Genomic DNA, 24830 nt, shown 5'->3' with positions numbered 1-24830 from the left:
ATTTACGGATCCATCAGTCCAGCCTAACCCCATCCGATCCCATGGGTTAGCCAACCGCCCAACCACTGTAGTGATGGGATCCAATTTGGAATTTGGTTAGGTTTTGTCCCAGGTACCAAGGAAAAGAGTTCCAAGGCCCCCTAGCCGGAATTTCATGCAAACATAAAACTAGCCACACCACTTACACACCCAATATGAAAATTGCCTTTTTCTTAGCATCAGCTAACTTTAAAACAATCCTTTAATGAAACCATAGTACCACTGATCACAATCTCCCAATTTATCCAGTTGATTCATAATTTCCCATCATTCCTTCATCAGAGTATCTATGGCATCATTGGCAACTAGAACGCTCACCACCTGTCCACACAGAGGCCGTTTCCATAGTTCCTAGCCCATAATACTCGGCAATATAATCACTTATCAAGATGGACTCTCGTTGAAGATCAGCAAGATCAAACAACAGATCCATATAAAAGAGCCATGGACTCATCCGTTGAGGACCAGCAAGGTCAGTCAACCAGATCCATGCCCGGTTTCACAAAACAACTCTTACTCCTTGTTCCAATATCTTCCTCGACGCACGCGTGGGTATCCTAGGCGACCCAGAGCCCGAGCACCGTATGGTCAGCACCCTCTAGGATCCTTCGCAGGTGACCTAGCGCTTCACTCATAGGCCGCTTCCTTGGTCCCTCATCCACCGTACCGGAAGCTCACCATTTTAATCGAACCGAGGCTGGTCAAGACCTCGGTCGACCTTGCTACGCGAGACGTCCTCCATTGACTCTCCGTCAGCAGTTGCAACTTTATCAGTTAGGTCTCCACGACCTTAATCACAGGACGGTCAAAATGCTTCCCCAGCATTCTTGACATAAAACAGCCATTTACAAACAGCATTTACAAACAGTTTACAAATACAGTTTCTATATTAACTCTCATTTTTCCACATTATCCCTCATTAATCCACATTACTTATTCCACATTCCATGTATATGTGTACTCATCCAATCACCTCCTTTTCCATCTCTTCACTTCAGATTCCTTCACATCACATATCATATATTCACATCCATATCCACATCCATACATCCACATCCACATCCATACATCCACATCTACATGCTTATCTCCATTTTCACATCCTCATTTATACATCCACATCCCATATCCACATTCATACATACACATCCATATCCACATCCACATCCACATCTACATCCACAAACATACATACATCCACATCCACATTCCACATTCACATCAATACATCCACATCTACATCCACATACATACATACATCCACATCCACATTCCACATTCACATCTATACATCCACATCTACATTCACATTCACATACATCCACATCCACATTCCCATACATCCACATCTATACATCCACATTCCACATTCACATCTACATTCACATTCACATACATGCATCCACATCTACATGCTTACCTCCATTTTCACATCCTCATTTATACATCCACATCCCATATCCACATTCATACATACACATCCATACATCCACATCTACATCCACATACATACATACATCCACATTCACATCTATACATCCACATCTACATTCACATTCACATACATCCACATCCACATTCCCATACATCCACATCTATACATCCACATTCCACATTCACATCTACATTCACATCCACATACATCCACATCTACATTCACATTCACATACATCCACATCCCCATTTCCATTCACATCTATACATCCACATACATACATACATCCACATCCACATTCCACATTCACATCTATACATCCACATCTACATCCACATTCACATACATCCACATCCACATTTCCATTCACATCTATACATCCACATCCATTCATCATCTATGCATATATCTATCTTCACGTTATATCTAATTCATCAACTCACAATATCATTTCATATCACACATCCACACTCCATACATCCATTTTCACATTCCCATTTATATAACCCCATATACCTTCACATCTAATCTTTTACATCACATCCATTCTCGCCCTATCACAACCCATATACATCTTATCCTATCACATACACTTCTTACCTCATCCCCCCATACACATCTTAATTCATCTTATCACATCCTAACTTATTTCATAAGCATCTTATCACCTCTTATCACACCTCTTATCACATCCTATCACTTTCCATAGCATCTTATCAATTCTTATCACATCTCATACACCTCTTATCACATCTTATCACATTTCATACTTTTTTTAAAAAAAGAAATCTTATTTATTTATACATAAATTCCATTTAAGGAGACTAACACTTTCGAAATTAAAATCAATCTTTTATGCATCTTCTTATGCATGATTTCAATTTGGTAGGGAATTATACTTTTAGAATAAAAGAATTTCTCTTATGCATCTAAGTTAAGCATAAAATCCATTTATGAGGAAAATCATACTTTTAGTATAAAAAGAATATCTTTTATGCATACCTATATGCATGAAATCCAATATGATAAAAGTAACACTTTTGATATAAATTTTTTTTCTTTATGCATACTTCTATGCATGAAAATTAAAAATGATAAAAGTAACACTTTTGATATAAAAATTTTCCTTTATGCATACTTCTATGCATGAAAATTAAAAATGATAAAAGTAACACTTTTGATATAAAAATTTTCTTTTATGCATACTTTTATGTATGAAATAAAAATGATAAAAGTAACACTTTTGATATAAAAATTTATCCATTATGCATACTTCTATGCATGAAAATAAAAATGGTAAAAATAACACTTTTGATATAAAAATTTATCCTTTATGCATACTTCTATGCATGAAAGTAAAAATGATAAAAGTAACACTTTTGATATAAAAAATTTATCCATTATGCATACTTCTATGCATGAAAATAAAAATGGTAAAAATAACACTTTTGATATAAAATTTTATCCTTTATGCATAATATTAAAATTCAACTTCTCCATGATTATAATGAAATTCTTTCAATTAATCTAGGATGATGATTCCTAGAATATGGTAGGAAGTCCTCTTTTTATGCTTTGAATGAAAATTTTTTATGCATAATTTTTATAAAAATTTTGCCATAGCTCCGCTGCTATGACTGATAAATCTCAAATTTTCTAAGGGATAAAGCTTATCATTAAGAAAATAATTAAAATGATTCTCTAATTGGATCCTTAATCCATAATGGATTGAATCATCAATATACATAAACTAAAAGCATAAGAAAAAGCCATTAATTTGGCCTCAAGCATAGCTTAATCTTGGGTTAAGGAAAAGCTTTATGAAAAGCTTGATTTGGATTGAGAATGGGTCATGAGTATGACCATTTCTTGAGTGAGAGAGAGAATTTACATAAGAATCATTAGAATTTAAGCATAAATGAAAATTAACTTCAATAGCATTTATTAAATTATGTAACTCTTCACTACTATTCAAACTTCAATAGCATTTAAAAAAAACCATACCAATTAAACTTCTCAAGCTTGAGAGGGGTTGAGAAGAGAGAAACATTGAGAAATTATAGAAAGATCAATATTCACTAATTACCTTACAACTTGCTTGATTCTTTGTTCACGGTAGAGGCCCCCAACCAATCAATTGGTTAAGTATGTTGATGGAGCCACTAATGGGGATTGAAGAAAGAGGGAAGCTCCAAAAACTAGTGAATTATTAAATGAATTCACAGTTCTTGGCTTAGGTGGAGTAGAGTAACGATGCATAAACACTATCTATTTTTCAACAAGGGGGAGGCTTCTATTTATAGGAAAAATTGAGCTCCTAACCAAACAAACTGATTCTAGAATTTTCTAAATCAGTTTGGTCAATATTTGACCATTTTTAGGTCAGTTAAGCTAACTTTTTGGAACTAGACTTGAATGAGGAGAGAGGAGAGATGAAATATCTCAATTTTTATGAGTTTAAAACTCATTCAAGCATGTGAAATATGCACCTCCTTTAAAGAACTCCCCTTCCTTACATATGTCATATTTTTAATATTGCTCATAGTTTTTTACTAATAAACCTTGTACATTTTCAACTCTTCACCTTATGTGAGCATTTACTCATTTTTGGGTATCTTCTTTTTACAAATTTGGATTTATCTCTTCCCTACACATGGATTGATGCTATTGGCCCATAGGAACCTTAATTGGACCATAGTCTAAAGATTTCTGAAAATCTAGACCCTTAGACTAAGGTTCTTTATACCTATTTCCAATTAATTCCAATTGCACATTGGAAAATTCTTTTTGAATTTCTGTTTCAGGGGAACTCATCTGAATTAGAAGAGATATTTTTCTATCCAAAAATATTCAAAATCTGAATATTCTCTCTCTAGAATATTTTTCTCTCTCTAGGCTAAAACAGATAGAAACAAGGTCTTTATATTTCTGAAGAGGGATTGATTACAGGGAAAGATACTAGACATCAAAAAGGGAGTGGGGGAGGAATCTTACATTCTACCCCACTTAAAAAAATGTGAGATGTCCTCATCTCGCAAACTGGGATAATTTCGCAAGATGCACGAATATGAGACTTAGAGAAAAATTTTAATCAAGATTAACCACCAAGAAACGTCTTAAAGAGAGCAAGATTCAAAATAAGAACAAGATTTAAACTTTATTCATTCTCGGAACTTATACAGTAAAGATAGAAGAACTCTTTACACTTCCATAAGCCCGTCCATCATATGATCACAAAAGCAGTCCTCACAAGCTGCACAAGTATAAGGTAACTCATCTATGGGAATAATTCTGTTGGTTATTGTTGCACCTATCTCAGTGGTATGAGGTGATCTAACAAAAGGACCTCTGAGAGGCAAGCCAAAAATGGGGTAAAGGCATATCTTCTCATGAGGAAGAAAACACGCCAGTAAGAAGACCCGCTCAGAAAACCCAGGATGCCTTGATCTCATGACGCAGTAGTATCGGGGACCCAAACCCAAAGATTCAATAACCATGGCCAAGCGGACATTGTTACGAAAGTGCTGCTGACCCCAGGGTGTTACCCTAGTTATGTCTTGATAGGTCCGCCATTTTGTCTGCGCTATAGAAGTTCCCAAGTGAGGGAAAAGTGAGCGCTCATACTGCTCTATAAAATCTTTCTTCACAGACTCCCTTGCGTCTTGAAGGTGAGAAATCATTAGGGATAAAACTAGTTCTTGTTGCCAAGCCATGAAGGAGATTAAGAAAGAAAGGAGATCGATGGAAGTAAGATTACTGTGAGCGACAAGTAAAAGTTACGACTTATATAAAGGAAGGAGCTAGCGTAACTTAGAAGCCAACGATAACTTGCCACTGAAGTTTTACCGTCTTTCCATGATTTGGGTTTGACACATTTTTCTATAGAAGGCATTAAGAATTTTGAGATGAAGAGATAAAAGAAGCTTGTAGGCTAAGTCACCTACTTTCATTGAATTCAGATATAAGGCTCACAATATCTGGGGGATAACTTCATATACTCCCCAAGAGATAAAGAACTTCTTTTGGGCCGTACTCGAATGAAGACCAAAACCTTGATATCCAAAACATCGATTCTCACTTCTGAACTCATTGTTCTGAATCCTTAAAACAGGTGGGACTCTTGAGAAGTATTCTAGGAAAAGGGTCTTCCTTTGTTAAACAGAACTTTCTTTTATTTTAGAGAGGGAATAATTATAAGATCAGAAAGGGAGATTCTTACTCCTGTATACCTCGAAGGCTGGGGAGGAATCTTACATTCTACCCCACTTAAAAAGTGCGAGATGTCCTCATCTCGCAAGGTAGAGGACAACTCTTTTTCTTAACATCCAATTTTATTTTGGGGTTCCTTATATTCTGGTCAACCCAACAGAACACTGGGATAAATATCCCTTATATAGAACTCATCATTAATATTCAGATCATATCATTCATATCTTTAACATGATAATGGTCCATTAGACCGAAAAATTTCCTTCTGAACATTCCTCCACGGGAATTTCAGTCAAGCAAGTTCTCAATTTGTCATCCCTTAACTTGATCTACTGATCAAGTGTTAACAGTAACAATTTGACAGTACAACCCACTAATCTCATAGTGATTTGCTGAATTCATTATCATCATTCGAGTTATGAATATCATCACTGGGACTCGTCCCATTCATCCTCATTGTGGTTTTGTTCAGATTTTTATATTTCAACTAATTTCAGAAATCATCATTTTTCAATCAGAATTTTCAATCAGAATCCAATTCAATTCATCAATTCTCAAACAGAATTAAAAATCATATCAACCACATTCGAATTCATCATCTAGATAGCATTAACGCTTATAATTTCAAGTCTTAGATTTACTCGTATATACTGTCAGTAAAGAGCTGCAGTATACTCTCGGTATATACGGGTAGTCGTGGCTCTTGGAATTATAAGGTAAATACCATCATGTCTAGGCCTCAAGCAAGTCAGGGATTCTATATAATTGCGGTACTTCCATCTGAAGACCCAATTACCAAATTACGAATTTCAGTTTGAATATCAAATTGTATGAATTATATCACACAATTACAACCTTTTTGTGCTTCTTGATAAATTTTTGACATATTTGTCTTCTCAGTTGATCTTTATTAACCAAATGCTCTGATACCAACTGTGAAATCCCTGTTCCCACCGCGCAACGGATTTGGGGTACTAGCAGCGGAAGTAGCACTTCTTGCGCGAGGCAGGGTCCCACACTCGGGGCCTCGTCCACGGATATCCGGACAAAAGACTAATCCGTCGGTTTTTCCAAAACCAGACCCGAAAAAAAACTTCCCTTATCCGGAAAGCACGGGCGATTCCACCAGGATAATTTTTACTCTAACGTAGTCAAAACTCTTACTGATCAAACAGATCCGACTGCATCTATAAAGATACTTGGTCAGATCAAGGAAGAAACTTGCACTTGGATCATTGGGATCAACGCTTTTTTCCCCACCAAGGAGGCACAGCCGTTGATTCCTATCCATAGAACAATTACTATCCGGGATTTACTTTATCTATCGTAATAACAGAAATTGAGTCTCGATTTACGGATCCATCAGTCCAGCCTAACCCCATCCGATCCCATGGGTTAGCCAACCGCCCAACCACTGTAGTGATGGGATCCAATTTGGAATTTGGTTAGGTTTTGTCCCAGGTACCAAGGAAAAGAGTTCCAAGGCCCCCTAGCCGGAATTTCATGCAAACATAAAACTAGCCACACCACTTACACACCCAATATGAAAATTGCCTTTTTCTTAGCATCAGCTAACTTTAAAACAATCCTTTAATGAAACCATAGTACCACTGATCACAATCTCCCAATTTATCCAGTTGATTCATAATTTCCCATCATTCCTTCATCAGAGTATCTATGGCATCATTGGCAACTAGAACGCTCACCACCTGTCCACACAGAGGCCGTTTCCATAGTTCCTAGCCCATAATACTCGGCAATATAATCACTTATCAAGATGGACTCTCGTTGAAGATCAGCAAGATCAAACAACAGATCCATATAAAAGAGCCATGGACTCATCCGTTGAGGACCAGCAAGGTCAGTCAACCAGATCCATGCCCGGTTTCACAAAACAACTCTTACTCCTTGTTCCAATATCTTCCTCGATGCACGCGTGGGTATCCTAGGCGACCCAGAGCCCGAGCACCGTATGGTCAGCACCCTCTAGGATCCTTCGCAAGTGACCTAGCGCTTCACTCATAGGCCGCTTCCTTGGTCCCTCATCCACCGTACCGGAAGCTCACCATTTTAATCGAACCGAGGCTGGTCAAGACCTCGGTCGACCTTGCTACGCGAGACGTCCTCCATTGACTCTCCGTCAGCAGTTGCAACTTTATCAGTTAGGTCTCCACGACCTTAATCACAGGACGGTCAAAATGCTTCCCCAGCATTCTTGACATAAAACAGCCATTTACAAACAGCATTTACAAACAGTTTACAAATACAGTTTCTATATTAACTCTCATTTTTCCACATTATCCCTCATTAATCCACATTACTTATTCCACATTCCATGTATATGTGTACTCATCCAATCACCTCCTTTTCCATCTCTTCACTTCAGATTCCTTCACATCACATATCATATATTCACATCCATATCCACATCCATACATCCACATCCACATCCATACATCCACATCTACATGCTTATCTCCATTTTCACATCCTCATTTATACATCCACATCCCATATCCACATTCATACATACACATCCATATCCACATCCACATCCACATCTACATCCATAAACATACATACATCCACATCCACATTCCACATTCACATCAATACATCCACATCTACATCCACATACATACATACATCCACATCCACATTCCACATTCACATCTATACATCCACATCTACATTCACATTCACATACATCCACATCCACATTCCCATACATCCACATCTATACATCCACATTCCACATTCACATCTACATTCACATTCACATACATGCATCCACATCTACATGCTTACCTCCATTTTCACATCCTCATTTATACATCCACATCCCATATCCACATTCATACATACACATCCATACATCCACATCTACATCCACATACATACATACATCCACATTCACATCTATACATCCACATCTACATTCACATTCACATACATCCACATCCACATTCCCATACATCCACATCTATACATCCACATTCCACATTCACATCTACATTCACATCCACATACATCCACATCTACATTCACATTCACATACATCCACATCCCCATTCCCATTCACATCTATACATCCACATACATACATACATCCACATCCACATTCCACATTCACATCTATACATCCACATACATCCACATCCACATTTCCATTCACATCTATACATCCACATCCATTCATATCTATACATCCACATCTATACATCCACATTTACATCTATGCATATACATCTTCATGCATATATCTATTTTCATGTTCATACATCCACACTCCCATCTCCATATCCACACATCCACATACATACATCCATTTTCACATTCCCATTTATATAACCCCATATACCTTCACATCTAATCTTTTACATCACATCCATTCTCGCCCTATCACAACCCATATACATCTTATCCTATCACATACACTTCTTACCTCATCCCCCCATACACATCTTAATTCATCTTATCACATCCTAACTTATTTCATAAGCATCTTATCACCTCTTATCACACCTCTTATCACATCCTATCACTTTCCATACGCATCTTATCAATTCTTATCACATCTCATACACCTCTTATCACATCTTATCACATTTCATATCTTTTTTTTTAAAAAAAGAGAATTCTTTTATTTGATATAAGATTTCTCTACACATTTATTTATACATAAATTCCATTTAAGGAGACTAACACTTTCGAAATTAAAATCAATCTTTTATGCATCTTCTTATGCATGATTTCAATTTGTTAGGGAATTATACTTTTAGAATAAAAGAATTTCTCTTATGCATCTAAGTTAAGCATAAAATCCATTTATGAGGAAAATCATACTTTTAGTATAAAAAGAATATCTTTTATGCATACCTATATGCATGAAATCCAATATGATAAAAGTAACACTTTTGATATAAATTTTTTTTCTTTATGCATACTTCTATGCATGAAAATTAAAAATGATAAAAGTAACACTTTTGATATAAAAATTTTCCTTTATGCATACTTCTATGCATGAAAATTAAAAATGATAAAAGTAACACTTTTGATATAAAAATTTTCTTTTATGCATACTTTTATGTATGAAATAAAAATGATAAAAGTAACACTTTTGATATAAAAATTTATCCATTATGCATACTTCTATGCATGAAAATAAAAATGGTAAAAATAACACTTTTGATATAAAAATTTATCCTTTATGCATACTTCTATGCATGAAAGTAAAAATGATAAAAGTAACACTTTTGATATAAAAAATTTATCCATTATGCATACTTCTATGCATGAAAATAAAAATGGTAAAAATAACACTTTTGATATAAAATTTTATCCTTTATGCATAATATTAAAATTCAACTTCTCCATGATTATAATGAAATTCTTTCAATTAATCTAGGATGATGATTCCTAGAATATGGTAGGAAGTCCTCTTTTTATGCTTTGAATGAAAATTTTTTATGCATAATTTTTATAAAAATTTTGCCATAGCTCCGCTGCTATGACTGATAAATCTCAAATTTTCTAAGGGATAAAGCTTATCATTAAGAAAATAATTAAAATGATTCTCTAATTGGATCCTTAATCCATAATGGATTGAATCATCAATATACATAAACTAAAAGCATAAGAAAAAGCCATTAATTTGGCCTCAAGCATAGCTTAATCTTGGGTTAAGGAAAAGCTTTATGAAAAGCTTGATTTGGATTGAGAATGGGTCATGAGTATGACCATTTCTTGAGTGAGAGAGAGAATTTACATAAGAATCATTAGAATTTAAACATAAATGAAAATTAACTTCAATAGCATTTATTAAATTATGTAACTCTTCACTACTATTCAAACTTCAATAGCATTTAAAAAAAACCATACCACTTAAACTTCTCAAGCTTGAGAGGGGTTGAGAAGAGAGAAACATTGAGAAATTATAGAAAGATCAATATTCACTAATTACCTTACAACTTGCTTGATTCTTTGTTCACGGTAGAGGCCCCCAACCAATCAATTGGTTAAGTATGTTGATGGAGCCACTAATGGGGATTGAAGAAAGAGGGAAGCTCCAAAAACTAGTGAATTATTAAATGAATTCACAGTTCTTGGCTTAGGTGGAGTAGAGTAACGATGCATAAACACTATCTATTTTTCAACAAGGGGGAGGCTTCTATTTATAGGAAAAATTGAGCTCCTAACCAAACAAACTGATTCTAGAATTTTCTAAATCAGTTTGGTCAATATTTGACCATTTTTAGGTCAGTTAAGCTAACTTTTTGGAACTAGACTTGAATGAGGAGAGAGGAGAGATGAAATATCTCAATTTTTATGAGTTTAAAACTCATTCAAGCATGTGAAATATGCACCTCCTTTAAAGAACTCCCCTTCCTTACATATGTCATATTTTTAATATTGCTCATAGTTTTTTACTAATAAACCTTGTACATTTTCAACTCTTCACCTTATGTGAGCATTTACTCATTTTTGGGTATCTTCTTTTTACAAATTTGGATTTATCTCTTCCCTACACATGGATTGATGCTATTGGCCCATAGGAACCTTAATTGGACCATAGTCTAAAGATTTCTGAAAATCTAGACCCTTAGACTAAGGTTCTTTATACCTATTTCCAATTAATTCCAATTGCACATTGGAAAATTCTTTTTGAATTTCTGTTTCAGGGGAACTCATCTGAATTAGAAGAGATATTTTTCTATCCAAAAATATTCAAAATCTGAATATTCTCTCTCTAGAATATTTTTCTCTCTCTAGGCTAAAACAGATAGAAACAAGGTCTTTATATTTCTGAAGAGGGATTGATTACAGGGAAAGATACTAGACATCAAAAAGGGAGTGGGGGAGGAATCTTACACTCTTGTTAGAGGGGTGTGGCAAACAATCAAAGATGGTTTTGCCACTAGACTTTGTGATTTTTCATTATCTAGCATTTGAGTTGATGACTTAGGTGTGGGATTTTGAGCGGTCAGACTGAGTGTTGGTTCTTGCGTTGTGACTCGTCTGGTTGCCCAATCGATATTGCACTTGGTGGCCAACATCCATTTGCGCCCTAAGTTTACAGTCCCTTCCATGGTACCAGCAGGCATAACCAAAAAGCTTTGAATTACGGTCCCCTTGTCATAGGTAACCGGAGTGTGCAGAATTCCTGAGACAGGGGTTTTCTTCTTGTTGATTCCTTGAACTTGGATAGAACTCTTGGATAAAGGTGGTTTTCCAAGTTGACACCACACGCCATATGATAGCAAATTGTGTTGAGCTCCTGTATCCAATAATGCATTATACAGTACCTCCCCGTAGGGACTCTGTAACTCAATTGGGTATCTTAGAGGCGGGTCGGATTCCAGTGAATCCTCCTCTGCTTCCTCGAAAAATACTTGCGTAATTCCCAAGTTGGCTTCTCGTTTTCGCCTTAGCACGCTGTTGACATTCTTTGGCTTCAACTCTCGCTTGTATCTTTTTAAGCTCAGCTTGTTCTTTAGCTGCCTTCTTTTGATGGATTGCATGTAACTCCTCTTGGCTCAGGGGGTCATAGTATCTTTTGAATTTACTCCCATTAAGGAATCCAATGGTTTCGACTCCGTCGAGAGTCTCCACTCTGATGGTACCTTGCGGGGTAATTTCACATACTCTATACGGTCCCTTACCAGCATATTTGAGCTTCTTCTTCTCGTTTCGCACTCCATACATCAGGACTTTATCCCCAACCTTGATGTCCTTGTCCTTTAGGTGGCGATTAAACCATTTTTTCCTTCTATCCTTCTCCACAAGGGCATTGTACGCAGCCAATTGTCTTTCTTCATTTAACCGCTCAAGGATATATAGACGCTCTACTAATGGATTACCATCCCAACCCTCTTGAGTAGCAACACAAAGACTAGGAATGACAAATTCCCACGGCATGATCGCTTCTTGGCCATATACCATTTTGAATGGTGTGCAATTAATAGCCACTTTGTACGCAGTACAATAGGCCCATAAAGCTGTTGTAAGCTTTAGATCCCAATCCGTGTGATGAGCTTCAACTGTCTTTGTCAAAACAGAGATTAAGGTCTTTTTGGTACTCTCGGCTTGGCCATTCGCTTGCGGATAGTAAGGAGTAGATTTATGATGGGATATCATGAAATTTGTTGTGAGCTCCTTAATCACTTCATTTATAAAATGTGTACCATTGTCGCTCACAAGTTCAAAAGGACAACCGAAGCGTGTGATTATATTTTCAAAGAGGAACTTGGCTGTTGTCCGTGCATTTGCCTTACGTGTCGCTTTCGCTTCAGCCCATTTGGTCATATAGTCAGTGGCCACAATAATATAGTGAGATTGTGTGTTGCGGGCCGCTGGGCTAATTGGACCTACAAAGTCTAAACCCCACTTTTCAAATGGTTGGTTTACTTTGATCGGATGTAGGGGCATTTGATCTTTCCACTGGGGTTTCTTGTATCTTTGGCATTCATTGCAACCCTTCACAAAGAGTGATGCATCTTGGAACATAGTGGGCCACCAATACCCAGATTGTAAGATCTTTTGCGCAGTTAAGTCTCGTGAGAAGTGACCACCGGCTACGCCCATATGCGCCTCTTGCAAAATGTATAGATACTCATCCTCTCGGGCACGCCTAAGAACGTCATCCTTTCCTCTTTTATTAAGAGTCCCGGCTATCAGGCAATAGGGTTTGCATTCTTTGATCAGCTTTCGAGCTAGATCTTTACGAAGCTCCTTGGGTGGAAAGCCATTAACCAAAAAGTTAACAATCTTCTCACCTCGGGGGGTGCACCTCAAAAAATGTAAGTCTACCACGTGCGATCATTAGGTGGGGTTTTTTTAATCCAAAATATTGGGTAAATTTACAGAAATACAATTACAAGAGGGGTATTTTAATTGTACTTTGGAAAAAAACCCGTAAGTCTATAAAGAAAAAGGGGTAGTTTTATTAGCTCAAAATTCACAGATAAGGGGTTTTTTAAATACCCCTTGAACGCACGTCGTAGGAGGGGCTTCCATATAGTGCACCCCCCGAGCTTCTCACTCCATTCAGGCATTGTCTCCACCATAAACAGGGAAGTGTCAGGTAAGTCATCATCAACTCCCGTAGGAGCTTCACCATTAGGTATGCGAGACAAATGATCAGCCATAACATGTTTTTTGCCAGGTCTCACAAGAACATTGAAATCAAACTCAAGAAGAATCAAAAGCCATCGTGTGATTCTTCCTGTGGAGCATGGTTTGTTTACCAGATACAACAATGCTTGATGATCCACATAGAAAACAAACTTGGTGGCAAGGAGGTAATAACGAAATTTCCTTACTGCATATATCATTGCCAACCCTTCTCGCTCCGTAGTGGTGTAGTTCATCTCAGCATCGTTCAACTGGCACTGTCAAAGCTAATGGGGTAGCAAGTGCATAACACCTATCATGTTTATTGGCACTAACAGTGGCATATCTTGCCCCTCAGGTGTTACCCAGCTTGTGCCTCTATTTCCCCATGTGTCTATGGTTGCCGCTAAGTGTACCCAATCCACGTTATCCGACTCAGTCATACCCGGTAGGACATCCATATAAGGAGAATCTTTCCCATCATCACTCTCTTTTTTGCTTGTATAGCAATACCTTAATGGGGCGGAGTGAATAGTGGTATCCGATCGATTATCAATGATAACCTTGCTTCCTAAGGGATGTGCATGACCATTCTCAAGATCAACTCGAATGACACAGTCCTGGAATTGTAGGTAGACATGGTTTTTCGACCAATCATGCACCATTTGTGCTTCCCTCATGAAAGGACGTCCTAAGATCATCTGATATGACATAGGATGCTTGGAGAAATCCATTACAATGAAGGTATGTCTTACCTTGTACCCCAGAACCTTGATCTTAAGGTTTTTTAACATTCCAATAGGTTTAGCAATAGTTCCGTTTGCCATCTTAACCACTATGTTTGTGACTTCGAGGCGAGGTTTCCCCATAGATTCCCAACAGTTTTTAGTCACAATGCTCACGCCGGCACCACCATCAAGGATTGCCTTTAGAGTTAATCCCTTGGTAGTAATGGGGAGGGTTGCATTAGATTCGTCACCTTCAAAGTACTGTCCCAACTTGTTAACAGGTATTTCAACGACCGAATCTTCATCTAGGTTGGGTTGTAGATCCCAATGTTCCCCTTCATCTTGAAGCGTGTCGGGTCTATCCATATTTGCAAATTGTGGTAGCCCCGCCTTTAGTTCTCCATTGAGAAATGCCCGAAGAGCTAAGAATAGCTCAGGATCTCCGTATAATTTGGATATGATCTTGGTTTTGATTTTAGAGGACATGAAATCCATTAGCTTGGACACATTCAACGGTACTTTTCGAGACATCGCCCCTTGACTAGGGACTGGTGAAGATGGAATCACTTCCTCTTCGATGGGGTCAGGCATTCCCTCACTAAACATTCTTTCCAGCAAAAAGGGTGTTTGCCCACTTCCTGATGTCCTATCCTCACTTTCTTCCCGAATGATACTAGGTATAGCTAACGGTTTATGGTTCCTGTGAGGCTGAACTTGTGTAGGAAACACTGTGTCTGGAATTTTGATTTTTCTCGGGTTTGGCTCCAGTTCTCTTTGTGTTTCTTCCACCAAACCCCTTAAGTGTTGCACTTGTTCAATCTCCTCAATTGGGTTCGGGTAAGTTCCAACCTTTTTCTTGAGGGTCTTTGGCCCACGTGGCTTGTCTTGGGGAGTCTCAGACAGTTTGGGTGGTCGAGAGGGCATTAACTCACTTGGTTGTGGGGCCGAGGAAGTTTCCTTCTGTTTTCCCTTATTTATGTACTCGCTTGATTCTCCCTCGTTGAGCTCACGAGTGGGTTCCTCCCTTAAGGTAGTGGCTTTGGTCCCCATGGTTTCTATTGAATCAGAATCATCTTCAAGATCATTCATATACACAGGGTCGTCTCCTGTTCCTATGTTAGTCTTTGAACTAGGCTTGGAGCTCGTGGCATTAAGCGATCTCTTCCGCCGCGTTTTCTTTTTCTTTGCTCGAGCAATTGATGCAGTATCCCTCTCTTCGAGAATGTAGTTTTGATTTTGAAGCATTGACCGTGTAACTACATTTGCGGGTATGACAGGTATGGTTCCTCGTGCCTGGTTGGTGACCTCAACCAAATTCAATGGCGTAATCTTGGGTGCATTAGGATTATGTGGACATTGAGCAATCAAATGATCTATGCCACAACGATTACATGTAAGTACCGGCATTCTCGATGTGCTCCCTTGATTTGGTTGCATCTGAGTAGCAATCTTCTGTAGCCTATTAGGGCACTCCGCTACACGATGCGGTCCACCACAATCGTAGCATTGAAGAGGTGGTCTCCTCGCCAAGGTATTAAGGTTTTGCCCTCTTGTGGTGAGAGCAGCCGCTTGATATACAGGCTTGACTTGCCCGAAATGATCCTCCATGTAGTATTGGGGAATCATTTCAAACGTATCAATCCCATATGGAGCAGTGGGGTCTATCTCCTCCTCATAATTCCCACGCGCACTATGTGACTCACAACCCATCTAGTTTATAGGAGTAATCCTTTGGATGTGGAGGTTGTGGTCCTAGCACTGGCGGTGGTAACGGCACAGACGGGACTACATTCGGATTCCTTGGAACTATGTGCTGTGACGGTTGCTCGACAGGTTGTGCAGGCATTAGCGCAGGTACTTGAGGTGTGTTTGACCAGGCTAGTGGTGCCTGATTTGCCAACATTCGCTTAAGTACTAGGCAATCTTTAGATTGATGGCCATACTTACCACATGCATTGCAATTCCCATTGAATTTGACTCTGAATGTGGGACATTCACTCATGCTATGTGGTCCTAAGCACACCGAACACCATTGTTGCTCTCTCCTTAGGTACATATGGCTATTCTGAGGAGCTTGATTACCCCTAAAGTATTCTTGGAGAGCCTTAGTAAGGTCGGTCACAGACATTTCAGATATCTTGGGCTCCTTGGCAACAGGTTTCACCGTCATTGGCTCGTGCCCAGATACTTGCGAACTAACGGATTTTGTCTCCAAAGACACCTTTTTACCTGCAATCATCAAGTTGTCTTCTAACTGGATTGCATTGGCAGTGACTGCTTTCCACGTTGTAAGACCTCTAATGACCAGGCCATTGTATATGTCCTCGTAGCGCAATCCTCGGATAAATCTATCGAGCAATTGGTTATTATTGAAGCGCTCATCGGGAGTGCAGCGAGAATTTAGATGCTTCAATCGACTTATAAAGTCTCTCACTAACTCCCCTTCCTCGCGTTCAGCTTTTTGGAGTTGAGATGCTACTCCCCAAAGCACACCCTCACTTATGTATTCTTTCAAGAACAATCTCTTGAGAGTGGGGTAGTGAGTGCGCTCTTCAACCCTTAAGGTTCGATACCAATCTCCGGCCTTTCCACTCAAGGTTAAGCCTAAGGCTTTACACTTATGTAGCTCATTGTGCTCTTCCAAGGAATCACACACGTGTTCAAAAACTTCAATGTGCTTCCTGACATCTTCGTTATTACCACTGAAGTTTTGAGTGAGCTTAGCCACTTGTACTGCCTTGCTTCTAGGTTCTCTCTTAGGCATGCCCCACATGTTTTCCGTAATAGATCGTCCGATCGTCTGAGCAAACGCTGCGAGATCACCTAGGTGAGAAGGCATAGCTGGTGGAGGCACTTCTGGGATAGCCTGGCTGATTTGGCGTTGGTCTGGGTATGTTGGCAAATGACGTAGGATATGATATGTGGCTAGGCCTAGTTCCTCTTGGATAAGGGTTGTGATAAGGCGGTCGTGGAGCATATGCCATTAGCATACTAAGAGGCGTAGGAGCTACATGAGCATGAGTAGCGATAGGTACATATGGTCGATAGGCACTGGCACGCACTGTTGTATGTACTGTTTCACTAGGGAGCGGCGTCGTACTAACTACAGCGGTAACAGGTGCACTTTTTGTTATGCTCATCATTGGGGTAGGCATTGTGGATTCCTTAATGGAAAGTTGAGCCAAGGTTGGAAAGCTAAAGTTACTGCTCGTGGCTCAACCTGCATTGAGACTCCAGGCGAAACAACATACGAAGGGTCTATGGGACTCACCAAGGGAGTCTCCAATTGTGATAGGGTTGGTTGTTTGGCCTTGCCTGTATCCAAAAACCTCATAAGGCCAGTGGAAACTAGGTTCACTCCCCTATTTTGCCTCTCAATTTGGATAATTCTATGAATAACCTCACATATCATTTGTTATTGCTCCTCTAGATTAGTGGCGCTAGATGTAGATCGTAGGACTTCTAACCAACCTACATGGTATGTGTAACCCGTGTATAGGTCAGTTAGAGACTCTGTGTGTAGATCATATTCCCAATTTTCATTGAGAAATATCCCATCTAGACTTGGTGTGCCAAACGGTTCTCTTGAAGTGGACGCAATGTCACTTCTTATGAATTGGCTTCTAGGGACCTCTACTTTAGGAAGAGCATCGGAAGGTGGTAGCTCAGTAGGGCCCTCTTTAAACGAAGTGTGTAGAATATCCACATGGACACTCTTTGGGAGGGTAGGGTCTACATGAGATGTGAATGGCGAATCCACTACCCCTCCTTCTTCATTTACTTCGCTTGTCGCAGGTTCAGAGCGTGTAGCTCTACTAAAGGTCTCTATTAGACGACTAAACATGCTAGATCCGGGTTGTGGGGCCCAAACTGGCATGTTTTGGCTTGTCTCCTCAGGGTTCTTGGTAGGGTGCCCTTCCATGGCTTCTGAGTCAGAAGACGAGTCACTATCCACTATTCGTGGATCTTGGGTTGCACTCCCTTGGGTTCCAGTCGAAGGCCAAGATGCCAACGTGGAGGGATGGTGTGAGCCTGCGTAAACTAAAACGCTTTCTAGTGGCTCAGACTCTAGCACCCGACCAGAGAGTAGATGCATGTGACGTGGGTACCCTACGGGCGTTGGTGACTACCTTTGAAGCCCACACAAGTGGTTTCTTAGGTGTTTCGCACCCCATTTTTACTTGTTTTTATATTGTTTTTAACTCGTTTTTTACCACCTTACTTATGGTCGAACAACCTGAACTAGGGCGTGTGATAGCTCGAAATGAGCGTATCGTTTAAAGGGTCCTAGCGTGCTTTACAGCACCGTGTTTGCCTATCCAGAGCTCCTGTGGTCCTCAAAACAGTCTGTTTCCTTGTGGAGGAAAGGGTGTAGGCCTATTGGCTTGTGGAGGAAAGGGTGAAGGCTTTATCCCACATGCTCACTTCACTCCTTGGGGGGTGGGCTACATATAGGGCACAACTTTCCATAAGCTCACATTTGAAAGAAAGCTATGGAGGCTCACTCTCCTATATATATATATCAAAAGACTGAGACTGAGACCGCGGCCGGGGTCGGGGTCAATTGGGGGTTTTTCTTTTCAAATTTTTTTTAAATTTTTTTTTCAAATTAATTTTTTTCTTTTTTTCGGGATAAGTTTTCTAGGGTTTCTTTCTCGGGTTCAAACTTTGCCGCGGCGCAGTTCGCACACAGGGGATTCAGAAATCCCCTCCTCACATGTAGAAAACCAAAGACTGGAACGCACGCAGAACGAAAAAGTAACAAAAGAAGCAGAGTTGTAGGAGACAAATTGCAGAAACAGATTTCAAAACACGAAAACACCTCAACAACAAACACACAGTCGCCTGTCCTACAGTGTAAATTTCACTTCACGCAGCAGCCCGAGCTGCAAACTGGAGCTTGGTGCAGGGCATCTCCCCGGCAGCGGCGCCAAAAATGTGCGCTTTTGCCGCACATGTAGTAGCTGGGGACTTGCCGAACACCGTATGCGAGCCACGAATGTCTGCAAGCATACAACAAGGAAAGCAAGCTCAAACAGAATGCAAGGGTGTGTCACTCACCGCTCTAACCGCCGTCGTGGAAGGATTCCCGCGTCGCAGCAGTGAAGGAGGAGCCGCCGTCACCGCTCTACTGCCTCTCCGCCACCGTGCCGCTACACAGTGCTCGATCGCTCTCTCACTCTCACTCTCTCTCTCTCTCTCTCTCACACGCAGGAGAAGGAAAGGAGATAAGGCAAGAGCACTCTTCTATTCAACACATGAGAATGAGGGTTTTAGGGTTACATTTGACTCTTATAGGTGACTTGGCCGTTCACACATGGGCGCCCATACATGGCCGGCTGATCCTAACCCTTATCCTATTGATATTCAAGGTGCGCCTCTCATCGGCGATCACCCAATCCCTTTATCCTTTGCATATGGTGCCGACAAGCCCGGCCCATGACTCAGAATAGTTAAACTAATTACATGACGTAAAACATAGTACGTCCTAATGTCCGTCATAGGTTAACAATGGTGGATATTGCATCTACGTATCTCGAACGAGATATTTGGACGGTGGAGATTGTATCTCTGTATCTCGAACGAGCTATTTGGACGGTGGAGATTGGATCTCAATATGTCGTTCGAGATACGTGGACGGTGGAGATTGTATCCCATTACCTCGAATAATGAATGGTCGCGATTTGATTTTAATTTCTCGTTCGAGATACGTGGACGATGGAGATGTGCTAGTCAAATATGCCTAGGGGGATATAGCATGGCCCTAATGTGGATCCGAGTGGCATAGATATCTCGATCGAGATAATGTGGTGGCGGTGACATGTAATGGTGACATGGATGATGACTGGAAACTCGAACCTGCTAGCGTGGCATTAGTTGGCATCTCGATCGAGATATGTCGATCTAGGCTTGGGAGGCACGTGTCGTGTTTTAATTCACGACGCTATCACGATCGAGGTACTCCGCCCGAGATGCATGGATGTCCCAATTTTAGAGAGAGTGAACGAAAGTGAGTACCCTCATCTTGCAACCTCCCTGCTACTAATTTTACCCAAAAATAATGTGGCATATTCTTTTTAGAAATCAAGGCATGTGTCAATGCGCCTATTGTTTCTTTCTACAACACTAGTTTGTGGAGGGTACTTGCATGTAAACTATCTCTTGATTCCCTACTTTCTCAAGAAATCACTGAACTCATTTAGATAAATACTCTCCCCCACCATCTGATCTCATGCATTTTGTTTGTATGCCTTTTTCCTTCTCGACCAAGACTTTAAATCTCTAGAAGTGAGCAAGTACCTCACATTTATCCATCAAGAAATAAACCCACGCTTTGCTAGTGTGATCATCAATAAATGTAACATAATACCTGGAACTTGGAATTCGGCAAACCTACAATAATATTTTGGCTCTGCATAGACTTCTTACTATATATTCATATGATCAATGCATGTGTGCCATATGTTAATATTTGCAAATGACACGTGTTTCATGCAAAAACATGGCTACCTTTACCTCAGGCATATTCACATCCATTTATTTTGCCCTTTGCAAAACGAAGTGACACTGATTTTTGAAGTCTTCCATAAAATATCCTTGAGGATTAAACCTCACCTGCAGATCCTGATCAACCATATGTTCAACAAAAACTAGGCTTTTTGTAATATTTGGAACATGAAGTACATCTGCCAACTACTTCATTTTTTCCATCCTGCATAAACAATGGTACTTTACCAACACGCACAATGGGATGCACAGTATCATCACTCGTTTTTACATAGCCTGGTTTTTTCATTTTTTTGTATGTTTTTAAACCGCTCATCGCTGGTCATGTGGTTAGAGGTGCTAGAATCCACATGCCATATATCTTTAGATCTTGACACATCTCATGTTATGAAATGGAGCATGTGATTCATCTCACAAATAGCTGCTCATCAGCACCCTATTTACTAGACGGTGCATAGTTACCTTGCTGTGCAACTTTCCACTTTTAATGTCATTCTTCTTTTTAAAGTAGTCCTTTTCCTTGTGCCCAAGTTTTTCATAATAATAGTACTCTATTATATTTGCACTCTGATTTCTTTTTTAATCACCTTGGCCCCTCGGGCTCCCTCTAGCTCCAACCACCTTGGCCTCTCAGACTCCCCTTACCTCTAACCTGGCCTCTTCCACCTGTGTATGATTGCTATTGCTGTTGTGAATCATTAGACTATTGTTGTCCATAATTATGGTGTCCATATCGGCCACCACCTTGGCCTCAATGATGACCTCTACCTCTACCTCTACCTAAATTAGAGTAAAAGTACTATTCTCATGAGTTCTTGCTTTGTGAAGAAGAGTCCTCACCTAAAGACTTTTCTTCTATGATCAACGTAGACACTAAGTCCCAAAAGTTGGGAGCATTCTCTCTTACTACAATGGAGGTCTTGAATGGCTTCTGCTCTTGCCAAGACCATTCAGACAGATGCTCACTAAATCACCATCTTTCCACCGATACATTGATAGAACCAAGGGACTCAACAATTCCCTTGATCTTTAAAGCATACTCATTGATAGACATGCTTTTTGTCTTCACAATATACAGCTCTTGTTTTAGGTGTAGTTTCCTTACCTTTGTGTTAGTCTGTAATATTTGCACTAGGTTTTGCCATCATGCGACTGCTGGAGTGTTGGCATCCTCTATGTGTCCTATCATTGTGTTTGTGAAAGTGATTGAAAGCCAATACATAACTTTCCTTGCACCCTGGTTCCAGTTCTTGAAGGCCTTGTACACATTATATGGCCTTGATATACCCAAAAATAAGGTAAAAGTGTTCATAACAACAATGGGGTGGAGTACTCCAATGAGAGAGGGCAAATGAGTTGACAAAGAGAGTTGTTTCCATGATTATGTAGATTAAGCTAGTGGATAGATACAACAAAATTTATCCCCATAAATTATAAAAAAATTGAATGAACTTGAAGGATGACTAGGCTTACTATCTGCATAAGGAGTTGTACACTTATTTACCTCAACATCAGAATAAAATAGACAACCCATAACTCCTCACACTATAGGGCTTGGCCAAATTATAAGTACATCGATCCCCATAGAAGGGGAAGTACTTTTTGTTGAAGAGCCAACAAAGGTTAATAGGAAGACATCTTGGAAGACTTGGAGGAACTAGATGTACTCATTGTTGCCAGTAATAAGGAAGCCTTGGAACATATGTAGAAAAATAAAAATAAGGGACTTGATGGAGAAAACTCATGTCAAGATGACATGCCCTCGAGAATCTGATGATTTACTAGAGAAGGTATACATGGTATGCAACAACAAGGATATGAGAACCATACACACCCAAATTTTGTTTGCAATTACATAAATCCTTGTATGGCTTAAAGTAAACATCTAGATCATGGTCATGAAAGATAGGAGAGTGTCTTATCAATATTCAATTTCACATATCTACAACTAGTTTTTCAATTTTTGTGAAAAATACTGATATGGCATTGTGTTAGTCATCATCTATGTTGATGACTTGATGTCATAGGGGATAGTGATGTTGACATTCATAAGGTGAAGATGCTTCTTAAGAAAAAGTTTCAAATTAAAGATTTGGGTAAGCTACTATTTGTTGCAATACTTTTTGGATATAGAGATAATTAGATCGCATGATACGAAGGGAGAGAAATAGGAGAAGGAGGTACCATAAGAAGAGAGCCCACCAGTAGAAAGGGATTCACTGAAGCCACTCCTTTATTAAAAAAAGATAGATTAAACTCCAACTCTAGTTTATGTTGTTGGGATAAAGAAGGCGTAGATGAAGTTAAAGAAAGACCAAGTAAGGTATAACAAAGGTTCCATCTTAAGGAGCCTACTATACAAGATGCTAGCTATAGGGAGCACCACTACTTTCTCCATGCCAGAAAGAACCAAGCCTTCTATGTTACATGTTGGCTTTGGAACACTAAATGGGAGAGATGTATAGAAATGTGAGATTATAAATGGAATCCAAAACAAAGGAAGATGAAGACAATGATAGCTATTTTGTGGTAGTTTGGCAAGAAGTGAGCGTCTCGGATCTGTGTTCTGGGGTATCTTAGGTGAGCTAAAAATGACCAATCAAACACTACCAAAAACCAACCGCAATCACATATTTCAATTGAGATATGTGTCACCATGTAGGTTCGTGAAAATTAGCCGCGCAACATCTCGGGCGAGGTACATGGCACCATGACCGGGAAATCTAGTTAGCATTTCAATGTATCTCAGGCGAGATATTTGGAGTTGCTGACTAGTATTGCTCGGTCATGGTGCCATGCCAACTCATTATGTATATTTATATCTCGGGTGAGATACAAAAAATTATTTAAAATATCCCAGGCAAGATACATAAATTTATTAAACATATCTCAGGCGAGATATGGAAATTGAATTAATTATATACGCGTTAAATTGAATTATCATATCTCGAGCCATATATCGATAATGAAATTGAACTAATAATTTATTAAATTATCATATCTTGGGCGAGTTATCAAAAATTGAAAGCATATCTTGATCGAGATACTAGAAATGAAATCAAATTAATATATGGGTTTATTTGAATTATCATATCTCCGGCGAGATAAGAAATTAAGAAAAAATATCCAAGGCAAGATTCTAAAAATGAAATTGGATTAACATATGCTTGTAATTGATTCCTAAAATTATCTCGCACGAGAAATAGAAACTGAATTGAATTAATATTATCTCAAGCGAGAGTGAAAATGAATGTCGGTGCCACGTATCTCGCCCAAGATAGTTGTACCCTAAAATTCCCAAACTTTTCCCTTCTTTCATTATTCGTCGTCCTTTCCTCGTATTTTTATGAGTTTTTCGTGAGTCCTTTTCCTCCTCTTTTTCGCCTATCGCCATCACTGGATCTTGACCGATTGCTTTTGCTATCAATCTCGCCTGAGTTGTCACCTGCTGTTTGCTGCTATCGGACCCGACCTTTTGCCTAGGTAAGTCCCCTTATTTTAATCATCAGTTAATGGTTTTTTTTATGTTTTACCAAAACATTTCTATTAAAACCTTAATTAAGAAAATCTAATATTACTGAAAAGCTTAATTAACAAAACTTAATGACAACAAAACCAGTTGAAAATATTAATTAACAAAACCTAATTATAATGAAACTGCATCATGAAAAGAAAACATTTAGTATTCCAGTCTACATTTCGATGAGAGATAGGTTTATCATTTGGAGACTAGCAAGCTAGTTTGTTTGAGCATTTGTGACATGGATTTTCCAAGCCCAAAGATCATTAACCTTTGGATT

This window comes from Cibotium barometz, chromosome 15 (assembly GCF_041138505.1).
Source record: "Cibotium barometz isolate CiBa-2024 chromosome 15, ASM4113850v1, whole genome shotgun sequence".
Lineage (NCBI taxonomy): Eukaryota > Viridiplantae > Streptophyta > Polypodiopsida > Cyatheales > Cibotiaceae > Cibotium > Cibotium barometz.
Note: the sequence above shows the minus strand (reverse complement) of the source record.